This window comes from Apteryx rowi, unplaced genomic scaffold (genome assembly GCF_003343035.1).
Source record: "Apteryx rowi isolate R43461 unplaced genomic scaffold, aptRow1 scaffold_488, whole genome shotgun sequence".
NCBI lineage: Eukaryota > Metazoa > Chordata > Aves > Apterygiformes > Apterygidae > Apteryx > Apteryx rowi.
Window position 1 is genome coordinate 396,830 of NW_020450747.1, and position 20,304 is coordinate 417,133.

Genomic DNA, 20,304 nt, shown 5'->3' on the forward strand with positions numbered 1-20,304 from the left:
CCATAAACTATGGGAAGTGACGAGTCTGGATGCTGAATGAGTGACTATAATGCAGATGCAGAGGAGCTGCAGCTGTGTCAGGTAGAGTGTAGTGTGGTGCATTCTTCCTTGCAGCTAGCAGTAAAGGCTTGATGTCTTTGGGGTCAGCTATTATGAGAAAGAGGGAACACACACACTCACAGCTGTATGTGTTTTTCAAGAGGCGAGACACTGCCAGTATGAACAGTACAGAAGAAAACCCCAAAATGTAAATTAAGAATATTAAAAAACCTGTTTGACAGAAGGTGGTGTCTGGGAACTGAGCTATGCACAAGAATACTGATGATTTTGCTTCCATGCAGTGGCTGGTGAAGAGGGAGGAAGAGAAGATAAAGAGACAATTTATAACCCCAGTAAATTCAGAGGTAAAATTCTTGTTGATTTTGGCAGAAACAGGTTTCTGAAGGCTCCCTATCTTCAAGATAGCAGATGTCAACAGGCAGTTGGACAAGAGGAAGAAATGCCTATAACCACTCAGTTGGGGTTCAAACCAAGGACAAAATCTCAGTCAGCAAATAGAACCAGACCTCGTAGCACAGTCAGTCAGAGAGAACTGTTGAAATCAGCCAAGTTACACTGATGGAAATGAGACTCGGCTCTAGGAGCAGGAAGGTGTGGCCCTATAGAAATCTCTGCAGGAGATTTTGCAATGATGCAAACAGTGCTGTGCCTTGGTAATTTAGTAAGGTAAAACAGTAGTGTAGAGTTTAACACTTCTTTGCATGCATTACGCTTTTCTGCTGTACTCACTGAATGCCAAATTAGTGCATCCTATATGCCACAGGACATGAAAGGCAATTACCACAAAGTTATCAGATAAAGAGACCTCAGCATGTCCATCTCTCTGTTGTTTTTCCTGCTATAAACATCTCTTCTGCATCTCAGGAGTGCTACTTCTGTTACATTGTCAGTGGCAGCCAAATAAGGAAAGTTATATTGCTCTGCCATTTAAATCTATTTTCCAACCAATTTCTATCTAGTGATTAACTTTCCTTATAAGTTACACCACAAAATAATTTCTCTCCATCTGTGAATATCCAAACGAGACTCACTAGCCAAAAAAGGGATTTTTCCCTTCACTGGTTTAAAAGTATAAAACCCATGGAAAACATTGGAACTCCATTTAAAAGTAGCTTTTGACAATTCTAAGAAAAACATAGTTTATTTTATTTGCAACACGGGCAGCAGAAGTACTGTATATTTTTCAGGGGCTACTGTGGTGAAGCCTAATGCTGAACCTAGGAATCTCATTTTCTGCCTACCTCATGCTGACCTCTTTATTCCTTAGTTAAACATGAGGTGACTATGTGGAGCACAGATGTGGCAGTTTAAGATCTCTAAAGAAGCATAGAGATGAGGAATAAAAGATATCTCAAGTAAACTTTAAAGAAATTGTGGTTTCACTATGCCTTGGTCTTGAATGTCCTGCTCATGGCTTAGAGCCGTTCTCAGCAATTAGCCACAGTTTGCCATGCTTGTGCTGGGTTAATATGTGGGTAGCTGATTTTTATATAGGAGGTTGTTGAACTGCTTATACATGAGTACTACAATATATGCAAGCAGTGCAATTCTACAGCATCAAATTCTGTCTAAACCTTAGTTTTATTATGTTTTATTAATTATTCAGAAGGACTTCTAGTAAGATTGCCAACGTAACAAACACAGAATGGGATCTTAGCTCCAAAAATTTCCCATCTAGCAGTCAGTGGGATCAGCACAGGCAGGTGTGAATACTTTCTTGGATTGCATCTGGGCTTTTGGTGTGGCTTATTGTAGAGATAAGTTGGGACTTCTGCATGATTCGGGAGATGCATAGACCTAGGATTTTTGGGGGGATAAATCATAGCTAGTCGGCAGCTGGTCAGTTGCGAGCAGGGCAACAGTCCAAGAATATAATAAATCATTTAGTAATAATATAGTATTTATAGTTATAACCTACATTTGCAGTGTTGGCACGTTGAAGCTGTAGGTAGCAAAGTACATGGCCCAGCTCAGTGAGTGAGAATCTTATGTTTAGTAATACCAAAACCTAATGAAGAAAATAAACTTGTTCCAACACAGTCTCCTGTTTTTGTAAAGTGCAAACGCGCTACAATATTTTTCTTGGGTCAGTTTCTGCTTACTTCTTAACAGAATGGGATGCTTTTATTGTCTAGGTCTGTTGCTATTATTTGCGAAGTGTTTTGTTTTAAGAATAGCTACAGCCAAAGTTGTAAAGATCAGAACACTGGAATAGAAGTTGCTGATGCAGCCTTTGAATGTCCATTGTTTTCTGCCATTGTACTCTGAGTTAAGTGCATGGATTGCCCTAGTAAAATTGTTTGATCAAGGATCTAGCAATTTTCATGTTAATACAATTTCTAAGCATCCTCTGTCCCATTCAAGAGATGTGTGGTAGAAATACAGTATTGCCCAAGCTTACTTACGATAACTGCTTCAGTGAAAATACAGTCAATATTATTACTAGGTCCTTATGAATTACACAAAGTATTCCTGATATTTAATTACAGATAGGCTGGTCTTCGTCTTTCAGTGGTACATTCATATCATATCCTCAGAACCAATCATTATGGCTCAACAGCAGCCAAGTTTTCATCACTGTAATGGATTCAGGCTGTTACATGAGTCATTACAGTATAGCAAACAAGACTCCTATGAACAGGGGTGTAGATCTGAAATAAATCCCCAGTCATGGGCTACCACCCATGTATGTTGATATGTTGATAATACTGTGATTTTCTAGGTACATGATGCCAAATTTATGAGGTGTTAATACTTTCATAGTATTCGTAAGGCTAGTTCTGTACCTTGTTCTGTGCTACCCAGTGTGGATAAACCTAATTCCCTGCAGAACTGGGGAGTGGTATTTGCATGGCACTTCAGTGGAGAGGGGTGGAAGGACAGGAAGCAAGGCATGCTTCCACAATCACTCTACAGCTGGCTTTTCTCCTTCTGCCCAGTAAAAGGGCCTGAGCGCAGCTCCTGTGCATGGGAAGTCTGTGAGTGTGGGAAGGGGAATGGGTGAGGGAGGGGGTTGGGCTGGACTGGGTATCCTGTTATTCCAGAGGAGCGGGAGGATATCTGAGCAGCTGGAAGATGAGGGTTAAAAATGGAAGAAATGTACCTGATTACACCTAAAGTGCCTTGAAGTCTTAATTGCTCCTTGTCCAAAATGTTTAGTGGTTTTGTGGTACTGGGTGACATCATGATTCTGTGTTGGGTCAGATATCAACATTGTGGAAGTGGTGGGTATACCCTGCTGACAGTCAGGGTATTATACAAGCTTTGCAGCTATGTAGATGAGAGCGAATAGGGTGCCTATGGCCAAAACCTCTGGTGGAATTTAAATTGGTAGTGTCCTACCTCAGTGCTACAAGATAGCTAAATATAGATAGATTCATACATACATACACACACACACAGACCTTTAAAGAATTTCATGTGCTATGTAAGAGTAAAGAATCTGATTGGAAAGTTCTTGTCTCAGTTCATTGCTGTCCTTTGATTTTGGACTGAAATCCAACAGCGAGGTCTTACAGCTGGCAGCCTTCCCACCCATTTGGTGGGTGTGGGGTACAGTTTGTGTGTGCTGTTATTCTGGTGAGAACGAGCTGGTGTATTGTGCTAGTTATGTCTTGTTACTTATCTCTGGGCAGTCTAGTGTCTAGTGAACTACAGAAAATGGTTTTCTTTTACCAGCTGTTGAAGAGGTAAAAGTAGCCAAAAAGTATTTTTTAGTTGCCGTGATGAACTTGGATGGATTCCTTCAAAGCAAGTACTGCTACCAGATTTTTAGATGCCACTTAAGCAATGCCTGACCTTTTTTAAATCTGACATATGGGATATACCCATGTGAGTGTGTTTGGGAATGAATGAATGGAGTCCTTATGGATAAACTGTTATCTCTTTCAAGCATCTCAATATGCCTTGTGGATACTTATGTCTCATTGTGTAAGATGTGTTTCTCCTGGTAAGTGATGAGTGTCCCCAGCTCTTGTGGACCATGCTCAGCAGATCTGTGGAGGTCAGCGCTCTTTAAAATGGGACATTTTACCAGGAAGTTAAAAAGCAAAGGGCAGAATTATCATCAGCATCACTTACTGTATGATAGCATCTAGACATTCAAGCAACATGTTACACCACCATTCTGGGGATGTTGTACAGGTTTTTTGCATGAGACCATAAGAGATCTTACAATCCAAACATACAAAATATACAAAGGAAGTATTTTTATTACAAAATGGACAAATGAGCCACAATGATAATAAATTACTTGCACGAAAGTCCAACAGGGGGTATGTGGTAGAGCTGAACACAGAAAAAACTCAGTTCTCCTAAGTTCCATCTTCTTTTTTCTTTCCCTCATTGACATGTCTAGTGTCACTCAAAGGTATTCGAGCCTAAAAATAATTCAAAACACTAATTTCATAAGAATTTCCTTTTAGCATTTTTCACAGGCCAACTGATATTGACTAGTTTCACTTTTGATTCCAATCATTTTCTATACAATCACACTTTAGTTCTTACGCAGCACTACAAGGCAGCAGTGTTTCATTATGAACACTGGAGGGAAAGGTGAATTTTTTTATTAATAAGAAGTTTTGCTACTTTTCAAAATGTATGGAAACCTTTCTGTAATTAAAGGCAGAACTAGGTTCCTGCTGTATTATAAACCCTAGCTGTGGCCCCCCTCTAAAATCCGCTAACATGATTATATTAGGATCAAAATTGGCAGGACAATTCTGGTGCCAAATAAGAGTACTTCTGTAAAATTTAGATGAATTGGGTAAGATGTTCCCAAATGGGGGTTATAATATCAATATAACAATTCTTCAGACTTATGATAGATTTCTGCAGTTGTGATTTTACCAAAGTTACTTTCGTGTAGAGCTGATTTTAGTTTTTTTAACCGTCCATGGATTTTATAAACAATTGCTTTGATGAAACCTTAATTTGGGGGCAGATATGACTTGACAGCTGGCAGATAGGAGACTTTTGTTTTCTGATGACTTGGTCTAGATCCCCCCAAAAGTTGGACTTTCATGGCCTGTTAACACCTTCTGTGTCATATGCTGTGTTCCCTCCAAAATCTTGAAATTAAAAAGGTTTTGATAATCTGCTTATTATTCAGGTGCTTCTGCATTTTTAAGTACTTCAGCTTTTAAAAAATTCCTCCTCATCTTTTATAATATATTCTCCATTGCTTCAAAATATCATGGATATTAGTTTTTTTTCCCTCCCCTTTTCACTTAATAATCCCTGATTCCACCTGCCAGGTGTTTAGCTGTGATAGGATTGGAAATGGGCTCTGTGTATGTTTGCTTTTTTATTCAGGCACCTGCACAAATAGGTGCTGCTGCAAGGCCAGCAGAGGGAGCAGTGAATAGTGTGGTTTTTGTAAGGGCAGGGCCTGACTCTGCTTCACATTAACTGAAGTAAGTGAGGAATTGCCTTTGCAGAAATGAATGGAACTATATGGGTGTGAAGCTAAGGTAAGAGAGGGCTTGAGCCTGCTGCATGAATTAACTTTTTAGTAGATTTTTTTTCTGTGGCAGGAATAGCCTATTTTTAAAATAACGTTCCTCAGAAACAGGATTTGATTTTGGTCAGTTATGCCAAAGCAACTATTCTRTACTGTATTTAGGTCAAATGGGAGGCAAATAGTAGGTCAAATATCAAACAACTCAGGCTCATAGAGGGTGGACGACGATGAGTTTCATATCTGAAGAAGCTGCAAAACCCATGTTAAGGAATTTTACTGAACAGTTCCCACATGGATCCGTAGTTTCTGATTGAAACAGAGCGGATCTCATTTTCACTCACTCCTGTCAATCTTTCTTTTTTGGCACCTCATGGAGAAGAAAACAAAAAATATTTTACTTTTTGTGAGGGGAGGAGTGGATGAGCTTTAGTTCTCATTTGATGTGTTACAGTGCACAGTATCTGTCCAGTGGCCCTGCTGAAGTCTGAGATTAGTCTATCTTCTACACATATGTTACATTTCTGTATCACTTTGGAACAAAAAGCAGCTTTACAGTGTGAATGCAAATCTGGGAGCAGGGATACTGGAAGCTTTTCTTGTTTTGCTTTTGTTTTTGTTTTAGTTAGTGCTTTCAATCGGTAAGAAAAAGGGAACATTTATCGTGACTTTAGGAATCCCTAAACACTGCAACTTTTTTTTCCTAATATTTTTTTAGCAAACTGGAAACCTTTCATAAGAATGGACGGAAGTTTCATTTTTTTTTACCAGCGCTAGCTTTTATTTAAACCCAAGTAAATACTGATTTCTGCTTGGGCCTATTTTCATGCTTCTTACCCACCAAAGTACCTAAGTATTGGCCTAAACTTGAGTAGGTGTTTAAAGTAGGTGTTCATTCATCAAATAAGCCTGCAGCTTACTGTTGAGTCCATCAGTGCCATTGAATAAAAACAGTAGGCTTCAATTCTCCACTAATCTTGTCTTCAGATTGCACACAGCAGGACATGGCACCACAGGAAAGAGATACTGCTCTGTGGCCTTTACACGTCCAGCCATGACTCAAGTTAGAAGCAGTGACTTTCTGTCAGCAAAAGAAAATACATCAGTGTGGGACTGCCTTGTGAATCTGCTCCTTCCTCTTGCAGCGGTATATAGCCAGACTCCATTCCATCCCACCCACCACCCTTAAATTCCTCCTGCAATGGGGAACTTTGCCACTCTGAATCTCTGGCCAGATAAAGTTTGCTTTCCTTTTCTTACATGGCACTAAGGAAACCAGAGAACCTGTCCCTTTGTACGTGCATTCACTGACACTGAATCCGAATGTAGAAGTCCTGCAGTGAAATGTCTTTGTCCCATTGCCAGTCTGCATGAAAAGTGCCAGCCTCTGCATTTAGTGTTCTGGCACACTATCATGTACTTGAATCACTTGTACCCCTTATAGGACTACACAGCTGCAAGGACAATGGAAAATCGCTTTTTCTCTCAACTTCTCAGTCTGTAAAATGGAGGTGCTAAAACATTTATCTAACTTGTCTATCTCAGAGAAGTGCCTAAGAGTTACTTAGTAAATGTTTGCATAGATCTTGGGAGGGGTAGGGGAGATCTTAAATAAAAAGGAGTGTATGAATAAAGTATGCCACTTGCCAAGCCTTTCAAATGCCAGTATTAAACGTTTTGGCCATCAGCATGTAGCCTTGCAAAACTGTTGTGAAAGTCTACCAACTCTGGCACAAAACCTGCTTATGTGTACCATGATGTGATGAAAAACAAGTAACTTGTTACACACCCATTTATACTAAAAAAGAGACTTGCCATAGGTGAATGGGTGAGTCAGATTTCATAAGGCTGGTACAGCAGTGTAAACATTAGAAAGATGGCTCAAGTTTTGCACTGTGCATCTCTTTTTGCTTCATTTTCACCACTGATTAACTGGTCTTCTTTAACTTTCTCTGCGTAACTACCATGGCTGACTAGGCTGTGGAAACTGCTCCTTTAAATCATGGACTGTCCTTGCTGGGTATCGTTACATGTGATAAGCTGCAAATTCTTAGCATTCTAATTCAGCCCAGTAGGTTCAAGGATGTGAGTGAATGTGTATTTTGCCAAAATGGTATTTCATGATCTTGCAGGTATGGAAATCCAACACATTCATTTCTAGAATGAGCAAATAATAATATTCTATGAATAATCTAGTCAAGAAAACAAAAACAATTTTTCTGCTGCTAGACTCCACAGTCATGCTACTAGAATTTACAGGACTAACTTTGTGTAAATAGTTTCTCTTTCATTTGTGGGTTGATCTGGAACAGGTCACTACAAGTATTTTAAATGCACAATTTTAACATAAGAGCTGTGTTGGTTAGCTAAGATTGCTCACATGAATTGCTTGGGATTACTCCTGGTCTTTGTGTGGCTGAGCCAGCTTACATAATTAGGAGAAAGCTGCTTGAAGAAGCCACTGGGTTTTGGAACCTCTCTGGGATTTGATCAAAAGCCCATTGAAGTCAGACCCTGCTGGCTCTAGCGATCAGGCTAACACAGAAGTAGCAACTACACAGGATAAGGCAATTTTGGAAAGTGTTACATCTTTACTTTTCTGAGTTCTCCAGGTCTTGTTCTAGAGAATGAGAATATACAGTGACCCACACATGCAAGGCTGTTATAATTGCAGAAGCAATGCAGCCATGTAACGGTGAATCTTCCAGTGCGATGTAGTCTCAACTGTATTTAATATATTTGTGAAAAATATGGGACTTTATGGTTTATGAGGTTATGGTGACTTTGGAGCCAGCCCATTTTGAAGAATGATTTGGGGCAACTGGATCATTATCATTAAATTGAAGGAATGAGTTGTGCTGATGAACTCATCAGGGCTTCTACAGTGTGACTGTGGGCCATCACTTGGTGCTTGGTTCTGTAAGATGTGAGGAAAGCTTGGAGGCCTAAGGCAACTGGGATGGCATTGCCTTGAAGTACCTGCGGCTGCTTAAGTAGGGGCTTGCCTGTGGTCCTACCATTCTTTCTGTTTTTTCCAGTACATTGTTTTGCTCTTTCACTACTCTTGGTGACTGTGTTTCTGGCCTACATCTGACTGGGGGAGATGGTAGGCTGCTAGGAAGCCTCTTTGGGAAGGTTCTTCAGCACATGCCTCTTAAGCTGCCAAGGTCTGGCTGTGAATGCAATGTCTGTAGGAGACATATTACTATAGGAGAGGTAAAATGCTGTGGGATTTATCCCTTTACTGTAAAGTTAATATCACTGTCTGTAAGTAACCATCAGGATTATTTATTTCTGAAATAAACAGGTTTTAATCTTAGAGGAGTAAGATGAGGTATGGGATTCTCTCCTTAGAAAAAAAAGGTGTTTTGAAAAACTATTTCAGTGCTCCCCGAATAGGCCTTGAGGGTGCTAGGGGTGGGTTGTCAAAGCAATTCCCTCAAGGCCTGTCAGGAGGGAGAGGTATGGGAAAACCCCTGGGGAAGTGCCAGGGGATGATATGCGGGGAACTACTTGAACATGACGATTTTGTTTTCCCCAAGGCCCAAATCTGCTCTGCAGCAAAGGAGAGGAGCAGCTGGGAAGCATAATCTGCCCTTTAGAAGTCTTCAACTAGAGCTGAACCTGAACAGCTTTGCTGGTGAGCCTCCTGGCCCTTCTAGTATAGCCAGTACCAATTCCTTAAGTCAAATAACCTGTGTTGGCAAAAGGATTCTTGTGGAGCACAAGAATAGTTTAGATGCAAGGATTAGACACAAGGTCCTAGGTAATGTGTCATCTTTTATCTAATGCACTGCATCTATTTTGTATGTTCACGTGAGTAATTCTTGGAGTTTATTGGTAATCATGTGAACAAGGGTTTATAGGATCAAGTTCCCAGGACTTAGTCTTCTAAGATGCCAAGCTGTCTAGTCCCAGACAAGGAAAGCACCTGAGCTTTGACTTTAAGAATATCAGTGATCTTTTTGAAATTAATGGGACTAGTCACATTCTTCAAATTAAATCTATGTGTAAAGTACTTGGTTGGACCAGCCTTGCAGGTTTGGTACTCAGCATCCTGCAAGATAGAGCCCAGTAAAATCACAGGGTTACTAGATCAACTATGTAATATACCCTGCACACTCTTTTATATAAGAAAATATTGACAAAAAATAGCAAAGAGATTGTGGAATGTCATTGCGTTCAAAATATGATCTTTTACTTATATTCAATTTTATTGTTCTCCTGGTAGCTGGCAAATGAAATTGTTTTGTAGTCTGAAATATTATAACATTTATAGCAGGTGATATTTTTCCAGTGCATAATACAAAGAAATGAGCAATAAATGTTAATATTAAGTCCAGTTTGAAATGTTACAAGCCAAGCTTTACAGATTTGCTGAGAGTAGAATGAACAACGTGATGGCTTCCTCTCCCACATCCCTGCACCTCCCACCACCTTCCTTGGTGGATGTTTTCAATCTGTCATTCCCATTCTCTGGGGTAAACATTTTACAGCCTCGTAGTCATCTTACACCTGACAGATATTAAGTATGTTTTTACTGGATTACAATTCATTTCAATATTCCCTGCATTTTGAATTTGATTGCCTGATAAAATACAGGTATTTTATGCTTCAGTATTCAGACACCACTGGTGTTTGCCTTGGAGTCCAATCCCAACAATAAACGCCTTGGGGGAAGGAGGGCTGCTGCAATGTGCATTTGGAGGGGAATGAAGAATGGAATATGTGTACGTCATTTTTCTCTTCCAGACCAGGGATCTCAATTAGGATGCACTTAGAGCATGATTCCCCTTAAACAAAATAACTCAGGTTCAGGTCCTCTGTTGTTTTATGTGGATATTGCTCTATTGAAGACTATAGAGAGCAGCAATTTCCATCAGCTAAAGCGCTGGTCCTTAATGTGGGAGAAAAGACGAAAACTTTGTTCTTTCTGATGGAAATGATGTACTTCTGAATGTATGTAATTGCCCCAGGATGTACGGGCAGATGCCTTAGAAACACCTATGGTTATGATTAATATCCTGTGCATGTCCTACAAAGCTGTAGAGAAAATCCTTTTGTTGTTGGCCTAAAATAAATAATGTTGCATGATGGGAATAAAAGCCAAAGTTTCAAAGTTTCGATCATGCAGTTAGAGTGCTAAAACTGCATTTAAGCACTTTATGCACGTGGTTCATTTCTTAGTCTTCTGAAGAGATGCTGAATGCTTGTATCTTCTTTTGATTTCCTTGATGCAATGTCTGTGAATGACACAGTTACAGATATGTGCTATTCTGACAAAGTCAAGTTCATAGCTGTAGGAATTTCTGGAGTAATGCTGCATTTGTAAATGATGCTACGGGTGCATCTGCCATGTAATGCTCATTGCCTAAGTGAGGTAGCAGCATGGCAGGAGAACTGGAAGCACAGAGTCTGTATCTGTGAGCAATGCTATAGACCAGGACAGTATCAGCAAACAAAGACACTATTAACTAAATAGAAAGGAGTTGGGATTAAGTGCTTTGTGCCTCTGAAGCTGCTATACCAGGGATGGCACTATAAATATACTTACAGAATATACTTCCAGGGAGCTTTTTTTTAATATCTGGTTGGGCAAAATGAAAATATTAACCTCTCTCTGCTAAAGATGATGCTCCTAATACATCTGAACTCTCAGCAAGTGCTACAGATGGAACCAGAGTGCATCCAACTTTTTTGTTTTGCCTTTCAATCCTGAATCTTAATTAGTTCCCTACTGCTTTAGTACATGCACAACATTTTAATAGTCATAAGGACTTACTCGCTTCCACATTGCCATTTCCACAATTCGTTCTTTCATACCAGTAGCAATTCCTCCCCCTCCGGTTTAGGAATAGTGTAAAGGAAACTAAATAGCTGAGCATGTAGCTGTAGATTGATGAGGTTGTCACACTATTCTCTTCACCGTTTTCTTCCGACCTGCACTGTGTTCTAATAGATGGATGATTGCTGGGGGAGGGAGAGAGTTAGCAAATCCCACAGCCAGATGTTCAGGGCTGGACAGAGCGACCTTCTCCAGCAACCCAGAGGAGTAGAACTGTGTCCTTCTGAGGAAGAAGGACACTCAGGTGCCTCCGGCTGCCTGTGTTTATCTCTCTTTTTAGAAGGAGCACAAATGGGCTCAGTATGGCTGCAAGGATGGAGGTTTCTCCGTGCATCGGGGGAAATGACCAGTCATCCGTCTCTTCACTGTGGAGTCTGCCTGCAGCCATCAATCTTGTAGCCCAGCACGGCAGCTCCTTTGGCTTAGTTTGGCTCCACTTTTGATGAACAATGGAAAATGAAAGCTGAGCAGGGAGAAAGGAAAGAAGAGCAAATATTCTCTATTTCACTTACTTTCCCCCTTGCATGGCTAGCTCTCCCTCTCCCCCATTATCATCTATTTTTAACTGTATTTTGTAAGGTGAGGAGAAGGCCCAGAATATACATTTTTAGGATGTAGGATTTACAGTGTTTCTCTGTTTGCAGAGAGGAGAAAGAAGAGAGATATTGAAAGGGCATAATTCAAGGCCCAGAGCTTCCACATTTTTTGCTTTTCCGTGGCAGTTTTCAAAACAAGACTGCCACAGTTTAGCTGCAGTAGGCAAGGAGAAGGAATATAATACCTTGCCTCCATCTTGCTATTTTTCTACCCTGTTCTTCCTTGATTCCTTCCTCAATGCCCCTGTAGTGTTTTCGGGTGTGTACTTCATCTCTTCATTCCTGTTCTGCTGTAGAAGCAGTAAGTAGAGCCAAATAATGAGGCCATCTGGAGGGAGGTATGTACTGATGTCCAGAGCTGTGATGGCAGCTCTCATGAGAAAAACACAAGCTCACCTGAATCAAGCCTGCTTGATACAACAGCCCTGGGACCACACAGGCTTTGCACAAACTACCCGAGGTCATCCAGCAACCACGGTCCATACTGTGACTGGAGATCATGCCAGTATCTCCTTGCAGTTGGTATGCAGTCCATCAGAATCAACAATGTTCAGACATTATAAACTCAGCACACTGAATGAGCTGGGCCACTTTTGCCTGAAATCCTCTGATTGGGTGTAGTTGAGTCAGGCTGGAAGGAAAAGAGGTTTGTGAATTCACTACCTGTGCTGGACTCCCACAGTTAGGGTCTACTGTTTTCCAGGGTGAGTTGTAATGTGATTGCTTATTCTGTTTTCCCCTAAAAAGCCTCTGGATGTTGTACTGGAACATATTCGGCTTATTTTCTAGAAGACTGATTTAGAGATAGTGTTGTTGAATTTAAGCCCGGTAGCACTGCCCAGTGTGGTGTTTGATTGGCGTATTTAATAAATGTGTGATTACATTTACTTTTTAATTTTCCTGGCTGACCTCAGTGATCTAAACATCAGGTCTAAAAGAGTCAGGCTCCCCAGCAGAACTGTGGTAGGAAATTTCTCTCCCCCACTTTTTCCTGTAGACAAGAATTCAGATCTCCCAGGCATTCACAGGGCCATGTAATGAAGCTTATTAGGAGTTTGAAGGCCCAACTGAGCACTGAGACAAAGCAAGGGAACTCTGTAAAAGCAGGTATTGTACACAGAGATGCGTCTGAGGAGTCTTTACCTGCCTTCAACCCAAATGTGCCATCTGGAGTGAATTGGCTTATGCCAAGATGGGCAAAATTTATGCCTTCATGGGTTTAAAGGGCTGCTTTGTGGTTTGTGCTGAGGTTTTGTGTCTTCCTCCTAAACCTAAAGCATAAACCCTCAAGGAAACATTTGTTTTGTTAAAAACAGTCTCTCTCCTCCCCCACACCCTGCTTGTGCAGGTTTTACAAGGTGGATATGACACCTTCCTGAGTGGGGATATGCAGATCTCGGAGAGTCTTTCTTTCATGTTTTCTTTACAAAATAGATAGCATCATTTTCCAGTCTATGTATTTAATTCTGCAGCTTTAGAATGAACAGTCATATTTGCTGCTGCTACCCATTTCACCTCCCTGCAAATTTTGAAAAAGATAAATCTTGTTCATGTTGTTGTAAGACAGCCCAAATGGCACATTTGTGTCTCAGGATGCCCTCTGGCCGGCCTTTGGGTGGCCATTCCAGTGGCTTTGAAGGTCACCTTGTTTACACCTTGCCTTTTCCCCCCTCCCTATTCAGAGTCTTGCTGAGCCTGCAGGCTGGGCTTCACCATCTGCATTTTCTCTGGTGCCATTAATCTTCCTGTTTACCATTCTGTTATTAATTCTAGAGTTCACCTTTTTGTCTGAACATTTTATAGGCCTCTTGGAATTTCTTGCCTTTTTGTGGCATCAGATCTGAGCATCTCAGCAGATGATTTGCTTTGTTCTTTCCCATTTCTGAAAGGATACCTACTAGCATCTCTTGCTGTGTTTCTGTTAGAAGCTTTCCTTCTTATAACATTTTTCAACAGTATAGCTTCTTCTGTCAGATGCATCTTACCAGTATGAGTAAATATTTTCCTCATTCCTTGGAATTTGTGAATTGGCCTCTGAAATCTGACATTTGTGAAAATCGTCTCACGTTTTCAGTGTTTTTCTTGGCTAGAAAAAAATGTTTTTAAACCTGGCTTTGCAAGAACATGTGAGAACACCTTGCACTTGGTGCATTTTATTTGAAGATCTGAATGCCTGTGAATATTAAATGAGCCTTACCAAGCCCTAGAGGATAGATGAAGACTATCTTCATTTGACAGATGATGAAAACATACAGAGGGTACCTTTGTTAGAGTTTGGCCCAAGATCACATAGTGAAACTGTAGTGATGCCAAGGGCAGAGTCTAGGATGATTGCTTCTCATCCCTTGTTAAAATCACCACTCACTTTGCTGTGGCCTTTCTGTTCTTCAGTGGTTTATGCAGGTTTGGTATTTACTGAGCCATGGGTGCTGAGCCAGCTCTGCTTGGCATAGCTGACTTGTGACTTGTTCGGACTCAGTGCCATGCAAATGTGGCTATCCTGCTTCCCAGGCCTGCATGGGTTTCAGAGCATTACAATCCTTGAAGTGGGAGCTTTGTAGAGAGAGATGCAGGATCAGGTCCAGGACACCTGGAATCTGGCTGAGCAGTGCTGCATCCATGCTGATGCCTTCAGAGCTGACTGGGTGTCTCTGCCTGCTCCCCAGTACTTTAGGTTTCAGAAGGGCCTCATTAGCTGAGTGCAGCATCATGTGAACATATGGAGCCAGCTCAAGCTGAGCACTGCACTCAAGCAAATAACCCCCCTGAAATATGAAGCATGAGAAAGCGCAGTGCAGGCTCCCAACAATCTTTGCAGGACTCAAATTGGCTCTGGCAGGTTTATCAGCTCTGGCTTAGTGCCGGCTCTGTTAGGCCCAGCCTGAATTAATTTGAATGCTTGTGCACTGCAGTTCAGAGATAATTGCATTACACAGATTTTTCCATTACTAGAGGTATCCCCTGCACTGCCTTGGATGTGGGAGAGGAAAAGGTATGCAGAGTCTCCCAGAATTTGTAGCAGGGTTACAGCATGGCTGGTCTTACACGTGATTCAGTTCTGTCATGTACGGAAACAGTGCAGTTGATTGCAGTGGAGGTCCACTCCCTGTTACTGTTTGTGGATTGTGCCCAGTGTAGGAGTGACTGGTGTTTGCTGCTAGTTGTCTTGTTGCTGGACAATAATCAGGTACTGATTCTTCTGATGGGTCAGTAGGCCCATATGACTGTGCATGTATCTGTATGACCACTTGCAGATAGGTTGAGCAAGTTCTTCTCTTACTCCAAACAGGCCAGAAGCATGTTAGGGTGATACATAGCCCAAAGGAATAGACTTTCTACTCAGGAACTTTCTCTAAATTGTAGTAGTTACCCAGTCTCTGTCCCTTAGTAGTGTCTGCAGTGGTTGCCTGACCTGATGTTGCAAAAGGCCTGTTTGCAGTGTGAGCCCATCTAGAACACAAATGCAAGAGCGACCATGAACATGAATGAGTGCTAGCATAATGTTATTGAAGGGAAATATTCCTTTATGATTTGAGCCCTGAGGGTAGTTATATGATCCAGCATTTAGCCTGATATTGTAATTTGGCAGTCTTTGAAAAGCAGGTACAGTATACTATATGTGACAATGATTTATATCTGTGCTGAGAAATAAATCTGTAAAGAACTTGTAAGAGACAACCAACAGGAGGGCTGTTTTTTTTATAGCAAGATTTTATAGAGGCATTCTAGTCTGCCAAAGAAATACAGCTGCTTGTAAAGTCCGCATTTTGATGATGGGCTAAACTAAACAATGCTTAACCTTATGTCTGAGAACCTTGCTGTGTTCTGCAGCCTTATTTCTCCCTCCTGTCGTGTTGTAGCCTCCTGGGAAGTATTTTAGGTAGGTGCTGGTAGAATCTTTCCATTGGATTTTGGTCTTAAAATTAAGAGTTGTCCTGAGATTTTTCTGCATTTTATGCCCACACTGCAGAGTGAAAGTGTACAGTTCCCCTGTATCCACAGATCATTGCTTCCTCTTTCTTTCTCTGTCTGCACCCTTTTTCTCCCTGCCTTGCCCACCCCCCACTCCTTCTGCCTTACCATGAGGCTAGCAGCTTTGCAGGAAAAGGTGGTAGGGAGACATGAGGATTTTTCACTCTTCCAGCGCAAATCTCAGTACACTGGGGCAAATCTCAGTAGGCTCTAAAATTTGCAGTGAGTATTTAATAACATCCATTTCAGATCTTTATAGGATCCAGTGGCTTTAGTCTGCTGCACTTTGTGGGCACAGAGCAGAGCAGTGCTCTGCCCCCTGAAGAGGAGTTTTCACTTAGTGGAGAACAGTCTTCCAAACTGTTCTCTCCACACAAGTTGATTTGTTTCTGAGGAAACAAATTCCCTCTTTCTTTCAAGTAGGCTTAGTTCTAAAACAGGTTTATCATTCTCTTTGGCTTGATTTGTGTTCACATCATGGCCCCGTTTACCTTGAGACCTTGAGATTATATACTATTATTAAGATTRCCTTGCAATAGTATACATGAGGTTTGAGGATGGAATTGGAGGAGACAAAGGGTTACTGGAGTAGCCTTTCAATCTTCAGTAGAGCCATGCCTTTATTGCATCTGACTTGGATTAAAAATAAACTGCATCTGATGCTCACTAGTCTCTTGGGGCATTTGTTTGGCTTTATGGACCCATTGTGACAGTCTGTGTTAGCAGTAGTCTAGTCCCAAGGGAGGCCCAGGGCTTGGGTGGCAGGAGGTTCTACGGGTCAGGGTTGGAGAGAATTATAAATGTAGAACTGGCACTGAAGAGATTGCTACAGATGGGTGCTGAATTGCGGTAACGTGGGGAGGACAGGCTGGGATAGCAGCGACTGTGGAAGGTCAGGATTAGAGCATAACCACAACGACATGAACATCTGCTCCTGGGGTAATAGGAGAAGCTGCAGTGAAAGAAGGGTTTTGGAGATCCAGATCTGCAAGAGGAGTGAAGATCAGTACTGTGCTGTGCTGGCAGAGGCATGCTTAGGAAAAAAGCTTGCAGAACCCTACCTTTAGCGTACCCGGTTCTGGTCACTGCTTTGAGCGCATTCCATTCCAAGAACAACAGCAAATTGCTATACTGGCCATGAATGTAGCAAGCAAGCAAGCTAAGGAGAGTCTGGTTTTGCACACACAGAAAAGCTACAAAATCCAGCTATTCAACATAAAGCATTGTTTCCTCTTTCTTTCTTAAGGGATTCTGTCCCCCCTGCCCCCACCCCTTGCACTCTGACGCTATATTTGTGCCTTGGAGATGTGGAGATGAGCGCATGATGGATGGATGGATGCTGCTTGTCTGGGTTTTTCACCACCATTTCCCCTGGGGCACTCTGTCTGCTGGCAGAGAGCACCATCCCAAAAGATGGTATCTTTTGCAAACTCGACAGCTAACAGACAGCTTCTCTCTCTGCATATTTCCCCAAAGAAGAGCAGGCTTAATCTGGTTTTTATATGGCATATTTCATTATAATCTTTTTGACTTCCCATGTTCCCAATGCGCCATCATAAATAAAACTCTAGGGGTGGSAACAGCAGAAAAGCTGAGGCTTCGCACTCTTGTGACACTGATAGATTCTCATTTTAAACTGTCATGGGATTTAATTGCTTGCTGAGCCACTGCACTGCACTTTCAGACACATCCTGCCACATCCTGTTAATGAGCTTAGTGGCTGCATTCGCTCAGCAGTAGTTCTGTTTGCTGTGAATTAGGTGGCTTTTTTAGACCACCTATATAATTTTAAAGAGGTAGTGGTTATTAAGGTAATATCCTTGGATTTATCCATCTTAAACAACACTTCATGGACTCTTGATATATCGTTTCCGCTGGCACTTTTTCTGTTCCAAAAAACCAGCACCAAGAAACAAAAACACAAGAATCTATGTGCAAAGTCAGTGTTTGTCTAAGAGGGTTTTTGGAAGCCGGGTTGCTTTGGTTTGCATAGTAGCTGTCTCTGGCATGATAGATCATGCTGGAACTCACCCAATAAGTATCTCTGTTCCCAATTAGAACTGGAAATGGAGCTGCTTAGGAGTGCACAGAGATGATGGCTTGGGTGGCAGCTGCTACTGTGGAGATGGAAATGATCCATTGTAAAACAAATACATTGCATTGTATAGAAAATGGGATGGTTGTTTTTAATTTAAGTTTCAAAGAGACGTTGAAAAGTTGTTTAGCCTCCAATGCATTGTGAACTAAATATTTAAGGATGGTGATGTGCAGCTATTTTGGTGAATCAAAATTTGAAAAAACCCACCATTTTGTAGGATCTGTGAAAATGTGATTCTTTTGGAGGCAGCAGTTCAATAAAAAACAGATATTGGAATGATGCTGGCTTGGATTATTGTTCACATTCTACCACTGCAGTCTAAGGACCTTGATAAATAGAGAGGTTGCTGCACTAAGCTGGTAAACAGAAATAACCATGTTAATTTAATCACTGTGAAGGGGACACTGCCAAGTTAAGAAACATAAATTTTAATTATATGTACACACATGTATTTGAATTACAAATATATGTACAATCTTTAGCTGTGACACCAATAATATCTTGGTTTATTAAAACAGGAAGAACTCTTAAATAACATTTTATTTTTTATGGATGATTTTTGTTGATTTAACTCATGTTTTGCTTGGTTCTGACTTTCAGTCTTTCCTCTTCCCTGTATCTCATATGCTAACCAGGTGCTATCGCATTTGGAATATTAATCAAAAGGAAATTTATCTATAAACTTTCTTGAAATTTCTGTTTTTAGAAACAGTAAACTTTTAGTCATATTACTTTTACTAGTAGTTATTAGCTATAATAAAGATTATGTTCTCTGAAATTGCAGTGCCTGAAGAAGGGCTTGTGATACAAACTAGGAGTTACAGTAGAAAGAATTAGAACAATTGGTGGGTAACAAATGTTGTTACCTGTATTTAAAAAGGATTTGGATGAGATTCAAGGATTTAAAGACCAATAAATTCTACATGCATGTCTGAGAAATTGATTGAAACAGTAATTAGGAGTAAGCAGTAAAACACCTGGGAAAGGATGATATAGCAGGTTCTAACTGCCTTTTTTTTCTGCAAAGGAAAATCATGTCTAACTACTCTTGTAAAATTCTCTGCATGATCTGTAAAGGACTAGTAGATAAGGATGTTGACAATTTGCCTAGACTTTCTGAAGACCTTTGGTATGTAACAGGCCTCCAAAGAGAAACAAAGTGTTGTCTGGGATCAAAACTTTTAGAAAAGCAAAGAAGCAAAATTAAACAATTTCCATTATAGAAGGCTAATAGCTGGCGCATCAAGGTCTTGCATTCAGTCCACTGTTGCATAATATATTAATGAACAAGGTGGAAAGAGGGAGTGTGTTGTGAAGTACAAAGATTTGCAGACAGTACAAAGTTATTCAGAGTAGTCAAGGCCAGAGAGGTCTGTTAGGGCCTCCTTGGAGAGATCTGAATGTGCTGAGTGAATGGGCAGTGGGATGGACATTTTAATTTGTTACCTGTATGTTAAGTGTTACTTACTGGAAGTTCTTTTCGCTGTTACAAGGTTCCTAATTCTCCTTAGTGTGCAGCTGTGGACTTTGCATTAGGCTGCATAAGGGATAATACTGTGGGTAATATAAAGAAAATTGTAATGCGTTTGCGTAAACGTGTGTAGCTTCATCTGAAAATATTGGGTACGGTATTGGTCCATCTCAGGAAGATTATTGAAGAATGAGAGGAAGTTCAGAGAGGGGTGACAGAACAAAGCCATATGGAAAAACTCCCACATGAAGAGTAATAGAAAAAAATGTGATTGTTTATCTTTGAAAGGAGATGAATAGAAAGAAATGACAGATAAGTTTGGTCAGGAACTTCTATTCTCCCTGTCTCATAACAAGAACAAAGGGGCAGTCAATAAAATAAAGTGAAAGAGCTAAAGAAAACCTTCAAACCATAGTTTAACTGTTGAACTCACTCAGGTAGGAAGATATTGAGGGCAAAAGCGTATCAAAATTGAAAAAGAGGTGGGCCATTCTGTGTATTTCCAGAAGAACCAGATTCAGGATAAGTGTTTGGAAGTAATATTGCATTTATCCATCAGGACTGACATGTTAGAGATCAGGATGAAATGCAGTATTAGGGTAGGTTATTTTTCTTTGCATTTTTCACCTGACAGGCTCTTACACCTTCTTCTCCAGCATTTGATGCAACTGCATAGTGGAGCACAACAAACATAAAGGCAAAGAGAGGCAAGCATGGGGGTGCAGTTTAATTTCTTGGTTCTGGAAGAGTCTCTCTCTGGCCTTGCTTGAAGCTTCTGACACTGGCTGCTGCCTTTATAAGCAG

At 40.9% G+C, this 20,304-nt stretch overlaps 1 protein-coding gene across 7 annotated transcripts in view; it reads left to right on the plus strand.

Annotated features, from left to right (window-relative positions):
- DPF3 (double PHD fingers 3) overlaps nucleotides 1-20,304 on the plus strand; it is a 192,778-nt gene that overhangs the window by 103,327 nt on the left and 69,147 nt on the right. The gene's annotated exons all lie outside the window — the stretch shown is intronic.